Genomic DNA, 17788 nt, shown 5'->3' with positions numbered 1-17788 from the left:
ATATATTATCCTTTTGCATATGTATACATACTTCGAGATGAAAGCAACGGGTTCAATTGAAGTCACATAACTCACCTTAGATTCAGTCTCTGGCTGGGAAGTGGAGAAAATATCTTTCATGCCTATTCCTCTATATGTATTTTTAGTCAGGAAGACTGTTGTTTGATTTCTTGAACTTGAGTTCATTTGAATTTGTGAGTTCAATCGTGAAGCTTGCTGTCAAATTCAATGTTGATAAAAGAGCTTTACACAATTTGAAATTCAATGGATGATCGTATCAATGAGTGAACCAGTAAATGTAAGGCTAAGCAGCTGATAATAGGAAGAAAAAAAAGTGTATATATAAGGTGCCAAGGAAAAGACTCACAGAATAACCCGACTTTTAACTGAAATCAGGAGTCAAATTTAATTATTATTTCGCACTTGCTAATTTTTTTTTTTTTTTTTTTTTAAATTTAGGAGTGCGAATTAATGCAGCTTTTATTCTCGAGTAGTTAATTACTGCTACTATAGTTACTGGATTCGTTAGTAGCTATATGAAGGTGAAATGTTAATCCAACATTTTTTGTATTTTATAGAGTTTTCTCAGTTGTCAAAGAACATTGGATCCGTGGCGCAATGGTAGCGCGTCTGACTCCAGATCAGAAGGTTGCGTGTTCGATTCACGTCGGGTTCAATCCCCCCGATTCTTAGGGTCCCCCATCTTTTTTGCTATTTTTTTTCCTACAAGATTTACGGGGAACATCAAAGTGAGCCACAGTATAGACATGAACAATATAAGTATATTATCATCATACCATATTATAAGCATGAACACTTTTAGATGAAGTTAGTTTACTAAAATGCCCTTTAAAATCTGAATGACCATTTTGTCCTTAAAGAAAGAAAAACCTTCCATTAAATGAATATTATTTGTAACATTGAACCGTGTGAATATGGAGAATTTGTTCCATTTACCCATAGTTATTACAACTTATTAGGTGTGTAAATTTTCTTACCTGTAGTTATTTCAGCATTTATTTTTGTTTCTTTCATCGTTTATACTAGTAATAACTATTTATTGGTTAGTTAAAGACAAAACAGATGATTTATTTACCTCTTTGTTTATTTCATTTTAGTTCCCACAATAATAAACGTTTGGTTAGTAGTAATACAATTAAAAGGAAGACAAAAAGACTAATTCTTTATCCCCTTCTATGCACAATAAGTAAAAACAGCTAGCATTAATTAGAAACATTTCAGTTTTGGATGCTTAGAATTCCAGGAGACACTTATATAGATACCTAATCCGTCTTAAACAATTGGAGATCCTATGTGTAATCATACGTCACTAAGCACAACAGGATGAGCCTATCAGTTACATTGAACTTCTACTCATCATTTAGATAATCTTCAGCATCCATAAGGTCTTACATTTCAGGCTGCGGTTGTTCGATCGTTCTCATGTAATTCTGAATGATGGGCATCCATATACTACTTCTCCGTTCCTTGTCCTCACGTTGACACTCGACTTTTAGACACTAAAGGATTGAAGTGAATGCGTTCATCGCAGTGCCGATTGAAGGTTGAAGGGCCAAGCAGCTGAAGCAACTGCTTTAGGCCCCGATCTTTTGAGGCCCCATTAACTATTTATTTATTATCACTAGATGCTGCCATCATCATTTTTATTCATTGTTTCTTAGTTCCTTCTACACTGGAAAACAAAGAAATTAAAAATATAGAAAAGAAAGCTCATATTATTTGTAGATTTAACAAGGATAATTAAAATATTTCCAGGAAACCAAACAAAACAATAGAGGGATGACAAAAGAAAAGCTTTCACTATCGAAAAGCTTTGATTTTGCATCTCATAAGGCTAGAAAAATAAAATTTAAGAGAACGAAGCTAGATTGTAAATTAAGGGAATGATGGTCATGACACTTAGCTTTGATGGAAGGATCATTAAAAATGAGGAGAGGAGACAACAATTGATGTATACGATCAATGAAGCTTTGCCCATCTCTTCAATCTTCATCTATATATGTGTACTAATGAACAAGCCTTATGAAGCAAACAAATTAAGGGTGGGAGACTTGGTAGTTGGTATATCAAACTTCAAACGAGCTCTCGAACATAGTTGCCTACAATATGTGGACAATTTGGACTAAGGAATTTGTTTGTCGGAATTGAGATATTTCTGTTGTCACACCTCCTTTTTCACTACACCGAGGGGTATAAAGGAGTTTTTCCAATTAAAGTGATAATTGAAACGAGATTTATTTCAATTAAAGATTCAGAGTCGCCACTTGGGATAATTTATGGCGTCCCAAGTCACCGGTTCGAATCCCGAATCGAGGAAAATATTGACTCTGTTTACAGTCTGCGAACACAGAAATCCGGGTAAGAAATTCTGTTAACCCGGAGAAGGTGTTAGGTACTCCCGAGTTCCGTGGTTTTAGCACGGTTGCTTTGATCATACTTGGCTTATTAAAATTGTTTAATTACTCATTTTAGAACCTATGTGCATTTACCTTTTTACCGCTTTTAATTAAGAAATTAACCTGAAACGAGTCACGCATACGTGTACTCATTTTGTTTTGCGCGTTAAAAATCATGTCACGCGTATGTGTACACGATTAACAACACTTTATTATTATTACAAAAAAAAACTTAGCCAAAATCGCGCGAACGCGTACCTTGATTTATTCTAAAAATCGTAACTATGTCACGCGAACATGTACACAATTACGATAATAGATTATTAAGAGAACGTGGGTACAGGCATACTAGTATCGTTGAATAATTCGATGTTCTTGATTATCGAAGAAATAGGTCAGCATTTAACTAAAACGCCAAGGTGCAATGTGATTTATTTCAACCAAAACATCATTCTTATACCAAGCTTATGTCCGATTTCCAATACCAGTGGCCAGTTATTTGGCTCATTCTATAGCAACTAGCCTACACGACTTTTAGCTCTAACAAATTTCAGTTTGTTGTTTCTCTTTAGATCTAATAAAGGAAATAATATTCTTTTATTTATACCTAGGACATCAGATTATAGAAATAGTGTGTATATACATTCATGACTTTAACACACTTGCAACTACATAACAACAAGAATATCAATTAACTTACTCATTTAACTTAAACAATAAGAATTTCACTTAACTTAAACATTCATAATGCAAATAAAATTGTAGCAAATATCATGACACCAAGTTAAAGGATCAAATTAGACATTAAAGCATGGCAAAAATATGGCACGCAAACAACTTGTAGCTAACAGAATTTTCTTTTGCTAGATCCAAATGCATTTGAAGGATAAAAGATTAGATTGGGAATGGACCTTTATATTGACCGGATCAAACTTTACATTTCTGTAACTCAAACATCAAGCCAAGAAATAAAACGACCACAAACCTTTGCCGGCGGCAACCTCGACGGACCTCTCGAACCACAAACAGAACCAACAATCTGTAACCTCGAAACACCAAAATTCTGACACTAACACTCGATGGTTATGGAGCTATTTTGTGAGGTGTGTTTGGACTGATTTTCTTGGTTGTTTTTTTTTTTGAGTTTTTCTAGCGGAGAAGATGAAAATCGAAGTGTGTGTGTGGAGGGGGGGGGGGTCCTTTGGAGAAGACGAATTCAAGGGTGGTGGTCTGGGTTGGGGTTCATGACCTTGTATTTTTCAATGGCTGCTCGTGTATATCCAGTGTATATCGAGAGTATCGCTAGTGTATAAAAAATGTATAGTGACTGTATATCGAGTGTATACCCCCTGTCCCCGTTAAGAAGAAGCCATCCCTTTTTTCGTCTCTATGTTTTGAACTTCTCCTCTCATTTCTTCTTACTTGAATTATTGTTTTTTTTTCTCTTTTCTTTCTTTTTATTTGTGAAGTGTATTATATAGATGTGTATGTGTGTTTTTATGTAAGATCATGTGTGTGTGCCAGTGATTGTGTGTGTGCGCATGATATGAGATGTGAGGGAGTGAGCACTAACATGAGGAAGTGGGGATTGGGACATGACCACTAACATGATGAAGTGGGGAAGTCACTAATATGAGAAAGTGGAAAAGTCACTAATATGAGGAAGTGAAAAAGTCACTAACATGAGGAAGTGGAAAAATGGGAGTTAGGAGGAGAAATCGTGGGGCGGTTGAGGAGATCATGGGTAAAAGGGATATCATTTTGTATCTTTCTTAATTTACTGATTCTTGTTGTTCCGTTAGTTTATTATTTATTTTATTTTAACTCTTCTTGGCACCCCTTTTTTTCTAAAGTAAAACATATTAAAAGTAAGATAATTTTTTTTTTAAAATATTAAGATTAGACCTAAAAGAAATATTTACACTAAACTAGTATAAAATTTGAGTGCGGTCAAAAATTGAGTGTTCACAGCTGCCCCTCTTTGCTCGGAAACACGAAGAGTTTTCTAGCAAAGATAAAGTGAACCATGTGACTAATATTTTGACCATATCGGTATTCAAAAGAGGAAAATAAAATAAAAAGAAAAGGTGCAACCCAGTCCTGATTTTGGACAGCCTACATATCCCGAGTTATAAGGGAATCGGGACACGTGTAGTTCAAAAATGGATAAGGTGATGAAGTGATGTTCAAGAGTCGAGTGAGGTTCCGTCTGAGGCTCCGATCCGCAATCCTGATGTTACATCAAAAATCAAAACATGGAAAAAACTAGCTAAGCCTATCAACTACGAGTTACAAGATTCCTATCTATAAGTCTTTTGAAGCTTGATCTTGAGTCTTGAATGGTTCTTCATGCAGACTTTGGATTTGAACCTTGACGCTTGCTAGTTGCAGGTGCTAGCCCGTTCTTCTTCAGATTTTCGGATCAAGACCGGACATGTAGTGCTTGTCACCTTAACCATGTCTTGAGAAGCTCATATCTTTCATCAACTTCTGCATTTGGATTCACTTTTTGCCTTTCCTTTTTTTTTGGATCGCGACTAACTTTTGTTGATCAGCTCGGACTGTTGACTCGCATTCTTGCCGCGAACTTCTTTTGTTGTTGACTTTAATTGTAATCTGAGATGTTTTCCCTTTCCTCCAAGTAGATGCCCGACCGCTGAACTTGAATTATACTCCCATGCTCTCCAGGTAGGCTCCTGATTGCTGAAACTTGAATTGTATTCCCTTGCTCTCCAGGTGGGCGCCTGATTGCTGAAACTTGAATTGTATTCCCTTGCTCTCCAGGTGGGCGCCTGATTTCAACAAAATAGACAAAAACAAAGAAAAAATTTTGCCCCAGTTTGGTAGCTGGGCCTATATATGAGTGTAAACTAAATCATGTTACCAAATATCAGTAAGAACTTGAAAGCTGAAACTTGAATTGTACTCCCTTGCTCTCCAGGTGGGCGCCTGATTGCTGAAACTTGAATTGTTGTTCCTTGTTCTCCAGGTGGACGCCTGATTACTGAATCTTCAACTGCTTTTCCTTGTTCTCCAGGTGGACGCCTGATTGCTGATACTTCAACTGTTGTTCCTTGATACTTCAACTGTTGTTCCTTGTTTTCCAGGTGGACGCCTGATTACTGATATTTCAACTGTTTTTCCTTGTTCTCCAGGTGGATGCCTGATTGCTAGTACTTGGTCATGCTCTTATCTTTAACATCCGTGTTGTTCTACCTGTTCTTCAGATGGGCACATGACTTCAACAAAAATAGACAAAACAAAAGAAAATTTTCTGCCCCAGATTGGTAGCTGGGCGCATCTTTGAGTGTTAAACTGAATCATATTACCAAATATTACTATGAATTTGAAATCTAGGTCCCATTATCCAGGGGGGGTCCTGACAATTCTTAACTAAACGACAATTTTAAATCTAAGCTATATCTTTTAAAGGTATGACTTCTGCTAAATCTTGTTATCTAAGAAGGTCTTAAACTACTCCCCATTATCCGGGAGGGTCCTGACAACTCTTAATTAACGACAATTTTAAAGCTAAATTATATTTACTGAAGGTATGTCTTATGCTAAATCTTGTTATCCAAGCCAGTTTTAAACTACGTCCCATTATCCAGGAGGGTCCTAACAATCAAAAATCAAGTCTTATCATAAGAGTGACAATTTTACGGCTAAATTGTACTCTCTTATAACAACACTTACTTATCTAATGGAATGCATAAAGTTACGTCCCATTATTCAGGTGGGTCCTGAAAACTCTTATGCGAACTTTGAAGCCAACTTATATCCCTTTTGGTGCACATTTGTCCTATATTCACTACTTATGTTTGTTTTGGATTTTAACCTAGGTCCCATTTTCCAGGAGGGTCCTGAAGTTTCGAATTGAGTCTTGTCTTAAAAAAATAAAAAATTCAAACCAACTTATATTTTCACGAAGTAGAGCTTATGCTAGATCTTGTACTCATGAATGTTTTGAATTAAAGTTAAGTCCCATTTTCCAGGAGGGTCCTGAGAATTTATACGATCAAACCTGCATGGTACTTGCTTTCCTTACAGCGTGTTTCCTGAAATAAATGCCATCTTTGCCCCTGTTTCAAATCAAAGAAAATCTTGTCAGTTTAAAACGTGGTGGTTAGTTGTGGCATTCTTGCTGGGGATGGTTTTCTCTTTGCCATGCTTTGCTTCAACAGACTGCCTTGAACTGGTCGAAAGGACTGTTTTGACCTCATGACTGATCCTTAACTGCAGGATCCCCAACTGTTGTTTTTCACTTCTGACCCTTTTATTCGTAGCCATACATCTCTCATGACATTACTGAACCATTCCACCGATTTAACCTTTGCTTACACCCTAGGTCCCATTTTTCATCATACTATCTCCAGCATGTCCTAGCCGTATTTTGCTTTGTACAATTTTGAATATGGTAGTACACTTTGACATTCCTTCTTATTTGTTGGAATAAGGCTAACCTTGGAAGAGCTTTAGTGGAGTAAAAATTAACAGCAATGAAATGCGACGATTTTGAGAATTAAGAATAAAGAAGAAAATCCAAATTTGGATGACTGTTGGAGATAGGAAAAATGAACTTATCTGAGTGGAGTCATTGGCACCAATGATCATGGTATGCATTTTGGATTAATTTAACCAATCTCCTTTCCAATTGTTTTACTTTGTTCTCCAAGATTTCCACAACCCAATTTTACTTTCCGCCAACTTACGGACCTTGTTCGACTTGCAGTGCCCTGAAGGGTTTTCACCGACAAACCTCTCTCATTCGTTTGTTCCTCAATTCCTTGTCGCCTTATGGTGCCCGCGAAGGTTTTCACCGATAAAACTCTCTTATTTTTACTTTCTCTCAACTTTCGTCGCCTCATGGTGCCCGTGAAGGTTTTCACCGATAAGACTCTCTCATTTTTACTTTCTCTCAGCTTTCGTCGCCTCATGGTGCCCATGAGGGTTTTCACCAATAAGACTCTCTCATTTTTACTTTCTCTCATCTTTCGTCGCCTCATGGTGCCCATGAGAGTTTTCACCAATAAGATTTTCTCATTTTCATTACTTTTCCTGCTTGGACCAGAGTGTTATCCTGATATGAATCACCTCTATTTGCTCAACTTGGAATCTCTCGAAGACTGATCGGAAGGTCTTTCTTTGGACCGTAATATGGGCTTTTGGACGGGGTTAGAAAGAAAGGGTATCAAAGGCTCAAAACAATTTGACATGGGTTTAAAATTACAACTCTTGGAATCACATTTCTTATTACAAGTACAACTTCTGCCCCAGTTTCTTGCTTGGGGATCTTTTGATATTTTATTTTACTATGAACGAGCCGTGAGGCTGCCTACGTATCCTTAATAGGAATCAAGTCAAATGTAGTTCACACTTGAATTTCCTTGTTGTTATACTTTCTCTTTTCACTTCTTTTCTTTTCTCTTTTCTCCTTTTCTTTCTTTTCTCTCTTTTTCGTTATTTATCTTTCATGTTTGCGTTTCTGATCTTTGCTACTGATTCCGAAAGAGGGGTATGAAAGAAAATAAATAAAGCTCAAAAGGGTAATGACAGATAAAGTGTTTAGATAGCAGAACAAAATGCCTTCGTCATTCCAATCTCCAAAACATGCCAAGTGCAAACTACATAATTAAACAAACCAAGGAAAACATTTGTAACATCTTTTGATTGTACTAGACTTGATAACTATATTCACACATTCGTCTTCTTCATCTGTTAACTACAAAGCACCATTGGACAATACCCTCACTCTCATTACCACGAACGACCCCTATCAATTTGGGCAAACTTGCAGTTAGCTTCAACCTGATGCGGCATGATGCGTTTCAAAAGGGGTTCTTTATGCTCTATCTTCCCCAGTTTCACACAATTCGGGCTTGAAGTGATCTCATAATGCCTTTACGTATTTCCCTCAAATGTCCCCATCATCTTCAAAATTGTCTCATTGCTTCCTGACTAAACTGACTTTTAAAGATCAGGCTGAGAATTATGTTGTGCATGTCATGTCACTAGAACCATCATGAAAAGAACTGTAAAAGAAGAAGAGGACTAAAAGAATGACTATAAATAGCAGAAAACAGAGAATTGCATTAGACAGACGGTGAAAGGGTTTGAACAACAAAACAAGCAAAATGAATTGGGGTACAACCCTAAAACAAACCTAGATAACACTAAATGAGATACTACGACTAAAGGAGCTAGACAAAATAAAAGGATATAAGGGTTTAGATTACAAGATAATATCGGGATTACAACCCTGAAATAACCCGGACAACAGAAATGACAACAAACTAAACCACCAAAGCTCCCCTCTGGCTGCCCAAGAAATGGGCGTCTTTACAATTACCAAGCACGGTATCTTAGCCACTGAATTCTGCATCAACAATACTAGGAACTTCACAAGTCTTCATCACATTGTTCTTAAGAAATTTCTTTTGGGTTCCTTTTGCCGGCTCGTTCTTAAGATCAACCTCTGATAGCGTTGAAAGTTTCACAGCACGTGGACCTCCGAGGACCTCAGAAGAATTCTCATATTCCTTTTCAAGACAAATCATACCCACCATATGTGTCTCATTATGCACAGGTGAAGGACTTTGGCTAGTGTCTATTGCATCTGGACTTTGCACGACAATGTCGCCTGTATCAATAAGCTTCTGAATCGCATTCTTCAGATTCCAACACTTCTCTATGTCATGCCCCGGGGCATCTGAGCAATAGGCTTACCTTTGAGAAAAATCAAATTTCTTTGGAAGAGGGTTTGGCATTTTTATCTGGGTCGGCTTCAACATGTCCAATTTCCTTAGCCTCTGGAACAGACTGGCATATGACACTCCCAATGGAGTGAATGTTTTCTTCTTCTGTAACCTCTCATTCTTAAAGGCTTGATTGGGCCGGAAACCTGATCCAGGGGGTTTTCGGTAGGCTCGTGGGGGTAGATAGGCATTTTGTGGAGCTGGGTACTAGGAAAGTGATGTGCGACTTTGGGAGTTATGTGGAGAGAAGTAGCGTTGGGAAGGGTCATCTGGTGCACAAGGATATCCACGGGGATGATGTCAAGACTAGAAGTGTTGATCGGGAAAGCCCATCGGATCATCTTTTCTGTTTCTCTTTCTTCCACCCAAGCTTATTGGGATGTTCTGATTGTCTTTCGAACAACTCATGATTCTGCCTGACTTGATTCCCTCGTCTACTAGCTCCCCCATTTTTAACACATCATTGAAAGGCTTTCCCAAGGCCGGGATCAAATGACTGAAGTAGGTTGGCCCTTGGGCTTTTAGGAAAAGCTCAACTATTTCTTCTTCACCAATCGGGGTATTGACTCGAGCAACCTGCTCCCTCCATCTGAGTCCAAATTCTCTAAAGCTTTCCTCTGGCTTCTTTTCCATTCTAGATAGGGAGGAGCAATCTGGGGTAATGCCTGATCTGTATTGAAAGTATCGAACAAAATCTTGAGCCATGCCACCTAATGTAGGCCACTTACCAACATCTTGACGAATATGCCAGTCCAAAGCTGCCCCAGTCAAGCTCTTACTGAAATATGCCATCAACATGTCATTTTTCTCTCCAAAGCTTCTCATTTCACTGCAATAGACCCTCAGGTGGGCTACTGGATCTCCACACCCATCATACAAGTTAAATTTTGACACTTTGAACCCCACGGGCAGGCGAACGTCAGGGGACACAGATAGTTCTTTGTAAGCCATGCTACCCTGGTCTTCCCTTCCTTCTTTGTTCTTCAAGGATTGTTTTATGCCTTTCAGCCTCCTGGGTATCCCATCTTTCCCTTCTCTTCCTGTGAACCTTTCATTTTCAACATGAAGCTTATCCCGAGGGCTCTTCTTGTATGAGTCAGGAACCTTTTAGGCAACCTCTACGGGGTAGTTTTGGTCATGAGCTTTGAGTGGATATTCATTGTTGGGAATAGTGGATATGACAGGAGGGCGCTTTTGGGAAAAAATATTTGGTGGACGAGTGATGGAGCTACTAGGGTGGTTGGAAAAGCTGTGATAAGCGGGTAGATCTGGAGAGTATGGAGGATCATCTGGCATTGTGTCTGAAGTTTGGGTAAGGCCAGCATCTAGGAAGCTAGGTAGTGGCGAGGGTGGTGCCTTCCCAGTCATCCAAGCCTGATACATGCCCGTCATGTGTTTTCTTAACATCTTTACCTCTTCAACCAACCCATTGTCCCGTTCAACCAACTGCTTTCAGGCACCGGTATCAACCAACTTAGTTCTGTTGTTGTCTGCCATTGCCTTTTGACTTTGTGTTGTAGAGAAGAGTTACCACTTTAAAAACCACAAACCAACTACCCTTCTTCTGCTATGAATATAACAAAATGAAGCCATCACGTTAGCGTTAGGACATTTAACATAAAATAATCTCACTTTATGTGCAATGTACCTAGCCACAGTTATCAGTTCTAAAATGACTTCGAGGGTACAAAGGTCAGTTGGCATCATCCCAATTTGTCCATTTGAATCTTCTCTTTTCTTTCCTTTCCTCGCATTTCTTAGCTCGCTCATTTTCCTTCCCCTTTTTCTTTCTGATTATCACTCTTTTTCTTCTCTCATTTCTCATGTCCCATAATTTCACCATCTTTTTTTTCTTTTCCCTTATTTTTTCTTTTTTCTTTTAATAAATTAAAAAAATAATTCGATCGAACCCTATGTAGGTTGCCTACGTATCATGACGCCGCATGAATCAGATCTTTGCGTTGTTATGGAAGAACGGAAATAAAGTAAACAAACTGACATTCTCCTTTTTTCTTTTTTCTTTTTACCTTAACGACTACTCGGAAGAGAAAAGAGAAATAAAAGCAGCAAATCCCCCTTCTTTTTTATTTTATTTTCTAGACTTAACGTTCTATGACCTATTCTAAACTCAATTTTCACGGGCATATTTTTTTGTTTATTTATTCTTTTGAAACATATACTCTATTAAGGTAATATCCTAGAAGAGAAAAATATTTTTTGATTATTATTTATTTATTTTTAGGAAGAAAATTTAAAGAATAAACCACATAAAAATGTTTTGAATTTTCATTTGATATCTTGACGCAAGATTTCGAAACAAGCAATATTTTTGGATTTCAATTTTGATTGCCTAAAAGAGAAACTCTGAAAATAAACCAAAGATAAAGTATGTTGTCTTTTTTTTTTCTTTTATGTACAATATCCTAAAGTTCTAATGAAAATAAAAAGAATTTTTTTTTCATGTTTCAGTAATTTCAAAGAAACACCTCAAAAGAAAATCTTTTTGGATTTTGGAATTAACACCATAAAGAAAGCTTTTAAAGAAGTACTAAAAGAAAATTCTTTTTTTTTTTGAATTTTGGTCCTAATATACTTAAAGGAACATAAAAACAACCCATTTTAAGTCCTAGATATTAATTGCCTAAAGGAAGAACAACCTAAAAAAAAATGCAACATCTCTTTTTTTTTGGATTTTTGAGTTATAACATATTTTTTCAAATATAAAGCAAGAAATACAATAACAAAAGACTTGACATTACTGTACAAAAACTAGAAAGTAAAAGACGACATAAAATGAAGAACAAACTCAAAGCATAAAAAAAAAAACAAATCTCCTTAAGCAACTCCTGACTGAGCGATCCTGACTAGATGGTCACGGGGTGTCTGTCATGCTCAAACTTCGGTAAATAAATCCACACCTGTATGAGAAAACTTTAAACCAACACTATGTGAGACAATAACACTCCCTAGCGGACACATGCAAGACATGATTGAGGCTATTTTTGCAAAATAGCTTATTTGGCCAAAAGGTGGCTAGAAGTGCAAAATTTGGCTAACACCCCACAAAGCCAAGAACCTAGGATTTACTAGGAAGACCGGACCCTATGTGGGTTGCCTACGTATCCCTCCGCGAGAGACGAGAATCAGGTTCGCGTAGTTCGGGCAGATTGGATACGGGCGATAATTAAAAAAAATAACTAATTTAGAGATAACATATTTATTTTTTACTTTTTCTTGAAAAATGATGAAACATGCAAAATCTTTTTGGATTTTCTTTTTCTCTTTCTTTTTTGATTTTCTGATTTTCGGAAAATGATGAAAAAGTGCAAAATCTTTTTTTTCCTGAAATTTCAATTTCTTTTTTTAACAACATAATTGGGCCCAACTCGCTTTATCCCCACACTTCACTCTCTCTTTTCTTTTTTTTTTCATTTGCCCTCAACTATCATTGGTCCGCCAAATGACCCTTTTACCCTTGAATAAATGCAACATGTAGCACATAGGATGCATCAAGATGGTCTGTTATTTTGGGTGCACCTGTCCTAGACGGACCCAACCCATGTGTTGAGTCCCCAAAGTCAAATGCACGTGATGCAAACAAGCGTTCCTACTAGGGATCCGGCATGAGGCTTTGTTATACTAGGTTTAAAACCTGGGTTTATTGTTCTAGACCTGGCTTACCTGAGCGGACAGCTCGAGCCGAAGCGGGGGCAACGTACCGGGAGCACGAAAATCTACCCGGTCTAGTTACTTGAACCAACTTCGTTCTATTTGATATGACCTCTAACAGAAAGGTGGGCCACGCGCACGTGTGCACCATAAATTCAGAAGACTCAGAAAGAAGAATGGTTTCGTAACAGTTTATATATACAGTTCAGATAATATCAAAGAGGTAAAAAGCAATATTTCGCACATTAAGCACAAACATAAAAAAATAATAAAGCCAAATATAACAGTTACTGTAAGCTCGAATTCTTGAACCCTGAACAAGAAATTCTGGGTTCTTGTCCCCAGCAGAGTCGCCATGGCTGTCACACCTCATTTTTAACTACACCGAGGGGGATAAAGGAGTTTTTCCAATTAAAGTGACAATTGAAACAGGATTTATTTCAATTAAAGATTCAGAGTCGCCACTTGGGATAATTTATGGTTTCCCAAGTCACTGGTTCGAATCCCGAATCGAGGAAAATATTGACTCTGTTTACAGTCTGCGAACACAGAAATCCGGGTAAGAAATTCTGTTAACCCGGGGGAAGGTGTTAGGCACTCCCGAATTCCGTAGTTTTAGCACGATTGCTTTGATCATACTTGACTTATTAAAATTGTTTAATTACTCATTTTAGAACCTATGTGCATTTACCTTTTTACCGCTTTTAATTAAGAAATTAACCTGAAACGAGTCACGCATACGTGTACTCATTTTGTTTGGCGCGTTAAAAATCATGTCACGCGTACGTGTACACGATTAACAACACTTTATTATTATTACAAAAAAAATTTGGCCAAAATCGCGCGAACGCGTACCTTGATTTATTCTAAAAATCGTAATTATGTCATGCGAACGTGTACACAATTACGATAATAGATTATTAAGAGAACGTGGGTACAAGCATACTAGTATCGTTGAATAATTCGACGTTCTTGATTATCGAAGAAATAGGTCAGCATTTAACTAAAACGCCAAGGTGCAATGTGATATATTTCAACCAAAACATCATTCTTATACCAAGCTTATGTCCGATTTCCAATACCAGTGGCCAGTTATTTGGCTCATTCTATAGCAACTAGCCTACACGACTTTTAGCTCTAACAAATTTCAGTTTGTTGTTTCCCTTTAGATCTAATAAAGTAAATAATATTCTTTTATTTATACCTAGGACATCAGATTATAAAAATAGTATATATATACATTCATGACTTTAACACACTTGCAACTACATAACAACAAGAATATCATTTAACTTAAACAACAAGAATTTCACTTAACTTAAACATTCATAATGCAAATAAAATTGTAGCAAATATCATGGCACCAAGTTAAAGGATCAAATTAGACTTTAAAGCATGTCAAAAATATGGCACGCACCTGTAGCTAACGGAATTTTCTTTTGCTAGACCCAAATGCATTTAAAGGATAAAAGATTAGATTGGGAATGAACCTTTATATTGACCAGATCAAACTTTACATTTCTGTAACTCAAACATCAAGCCAAGAAATAAAACGACCACAAACCTTTGCCGGCGGCAACCTCGACGGACCCCTCGAACCACAAACAGAACCAACAATCTGTAACCTCGAAACTCCAAAATTCCGACACTAGCACTCGGTGGTTATGGAGCTATTTTGTGAGGTGTGTTTGGACTGATTTTCCTGGTTGGTTTTTTTTTTGAGTTTTTCCAGTGGAGAAGATGAAAATCGAAGTGGGGGGGGGGTTCCTTTGGAGAAGACGAAGTCAAGGGTGGTGGTCTGGGGTGGGGTTCATGACCTTGTATTTTTCAATGGCTGGCCGTGTATATCCAGTGTATATTGAGAGTATCGCTAGTGTATAAAAAATGTATAGTGACTGTATATCGAGTGTATACCCCCTGTCTCCGTTAAGAAGAAGCCATCCCTTTTTTCGTCTCTATGTTTTGAACTTCTCCTCTCGTTTTTTCTTACTTGAATTATTGTTTTTTCTCTTTTCTTTCTTTTTATTTGTGAAGTGTATTATATAGATGTGTATGTGTGTTTTTGTGTAAGATCGTGTGTGTGTGCCAGTGATTGTGTGTGTGCGCATGATGTGAGACGTGAGGGAGTGAGCACTAACATGAGGAAGTGGGGATTGAGACATGACCACTAACATGAGGAAGTGGGGAAGTCACTAATATGAGAAAGTGGAAAAGTCACTAATATGAGGAAGTGGGAAAGTCACTAACATGAGAAAGTGGAAAAATGAGAGTTAGGAGGAGAAATCGTGGGGCGGTTGAGGAGATCATGGGTAAAAGGGATATTATTTTGTATCTTTCTTAATTTACTGATTCTTGTTCTTCCGTTAGTTTATTATTTTTTTTATTTTAACTTTTCTTGGCACCCTTTTTTTTCTAAAGTAAAACATATTAAAAGTAAGATATTTTTTTTTAAAATATTAAGATTAGACCTAAAAGAAATATTTACACTAAACTAGTATAAAATTTGAGTGCGGTCAAAAATTAGGTGTTCACAACTGTCCCTCTTTGCTCGGAAACACGAATAAAATTCTAGCAAAGATAAATGAACCATGTGACTAATTCTTTGACCATATCGGTATTCAAAAGAGGAAAAAAAAGAAAAAGAAAAGGTGCAACCAAGTCCTGGTTTTGGACAGCCTACATATCCCGGGTTATAAGGGAATCCAGTCGCATGTAGTTCAGAAATGGATGAGGTGATGAAGTGATGTTCGAGAGTCGAGTAAGGTTCTATCCGAGGCTCAGATCCGCAATCCTGATGTTACATCAAAAATCAAAACATGGAAAAAACTAGCTAAGCCTATCAACTATGAGTTACAAGATTCCTATCTATAAGTCTTCTGAAGCTAGATCTTGAGTCTTGAATGGTTCTTTATACAGAATTTGGATTTGAACCTTGACGCTTGCTAGTTGCAGGTGCTAGCCCGTTCTTCTTCAGATTTTCGGATCAAGACCGGACATGTAGTGCTTGTCACCTTAACCATGTCTTGAGAAGCTCACATCTTTTACCAACTTCTACATTTGGATTCACTTCTTGTCTTTTTTTTTTGGATCGCGACTAACTTTTGTTGATCAGCTCGGACTGTTGACTCGCATTCTTGCCGCGAACTTCTTTTGTTATTGACTTTAATTGTAATCTGAGATGTTTTCCCTTTCCTCCAAGTAGATGCCTGACCGCTGACTTGAATTATACTCCCATGCTCTCCAGGTGGGCTCCTAATTGCTGAAACTTGAATTGTATTCCCTTGCTCTCCAGGTGGGCGCATGATTGCTGAAACTTGAATTGTATTCCCTTGCTCTCCAGGTGGGCGCCTGATTTCAACAAAATAGACAAAAACAAAGAAATTTTTTTGCCCCGGTTTGGTAGCTGGGCATATATATGAGTGTAAACTAAATCATGTTACCAAATATCAGTAAGAACTTGAAAGCTGAAACTTGAATTGTACTCCCTTGCTCTCCAGGTAGGCGCCTGATTGCTGAAACTTGAATTGTTGTTCCTTGTTCTCCAGGTGGACGCCTGATTACTGAATCTTCAACTGCTTTTCCTTGTTCTCCAGGTAGACGCCTGATTGCTGATACTTCAACTGTTGTTCCTTGATACTTCAACTGTTGTTCCTTGTTCTCCAGGTGGACGCCTGATTGCTGATATTTCAACTGTTTTTCCTTGTTCTCCAGGTGGACGCCTGATTGCTAGTACTTTGTCATGCTCTTATCTTTAACATCCGTGTTGTTCTCCCTGTTCTTCAGATGGGCACATGACTTCAACAAAAATAGACAAAACAAAAGAAAATTTTCTGCCCCAATTTGGTAGCTGGGCGCATCTTTGAGTGTTAAACTGAATCATATTACCAAATATTACTATGAATTTGAAAGCTAGGTCCCATTATCCAGGGGGGGGGTCCTGACAACTCTTTACTAAATGACAATTTTAAATCTAAGCTATATCTTTTAAAGGTATGACTTCTGCTAAATCTTGTTATCTAAGAAGGTCTTAAACTACTCCCCATTATCCGGGAGGGTCCTGACAACTCTTAATTAACGACAATTTTAAAGCTAAATTATATTTACTGAAGGTATGTCTTATGCTAAATCTTGTTATCCAAGCCAGTTTTAGACTACGTCCCATTATCCAGGAGGGTCCTGGCAATCAAAAATCAAGTCTTATCATAAGAGTGACAATTTTACGGCTAAATTGTACTCTTTTATAACAACACTTACTTATCTAATGAAATGCTTAAAGTTACGTCCCATTATTCAGGTGGGTCCTGAAAACTCTTATGCGAACTTTGAAGCCAACTTATATCCCTTTTGGTGCACATTTGTCCTATATTCACTACTTATGTTTGTCTTGAATTTTAACCTAGGTCCCATTTTCCAGGAGGGTCCTGAAGTTTCGAATTGAGTCTTGTCTTAAAAAAAATGAAAAATTCAAACCAACTTATATTTTCACGAAGTAGAGCTTATGCTAGATCTTGTACTCATGAATGTTTTGAATTAAAGTTAAGTCCCATTTTCCAGGAGGGTCCTGAGAATTTATACGATCAAACCTGCATTGTACTTGCTTTCCTTACAGGGTGCTTCCTGAAATAAATGCCATCTTTGCCCCTGTTTCAAATCAAAGAAAATCTTGTCAGTTTAAAACGTGGTGGTTAGTTGTGGCATTCTTGCTAGGGATGGTTTTCTCTTTGCCATGCTTTGCTTCAACAGACTGCCTTGAACTGGTCGAAAGGACTGTTTTGACCTCATGACTGATCCTTAACTGCAGGATCCCCAACTGTTGTTTTTCACTTCTGACCCTTTTATTCGTAACCATACATCTCTCATGACATTACTGAACCATTCCACCGATTTAACCTTTGCTTATACCCTAGGCCCCACTTTTCATCATACTATCTCCAGCATGTCCTAGCC

General features: G+C 37.6%; 1 non-coding gene across 1 annotated transcript; it reads left to right on the top strand.

The window, feature by feature from the left end:
- Nucleotides 1–604: 604 nt before the first annotated feature.
- TRNAW-CCA (transfer RNA tryptophan (anticodon CCA)) lies at nt 605–676 on the top strand. Its single transcript has one exon. It is a non-coding gene; the product is annotated as a tRNA-Trp (tRNA).
- The last annotated feature ends 17112 nt before the right edge of the window (nt 677–17788 follow it).

Source organism: Nicotiana sylvestris, chromosome 6, assembly GCF_000393655.2.
Source record: "Nicotiana sylvestris chromosome 6, ASM39365v2, whole genome shotgun sequence".
Lineage (NCBI taxonomy): Eukaryota > Viridiplantae > Streptophyta > Magnoliopsida > Solanales > Solanaceae > Nicotiana > Nicotiana sylvestris.
The sequence above is the reverse complement of the archived record's forward strand: the minus strand, read 5'-3'. Positions and strand labels throughout refer to the sequence as shown.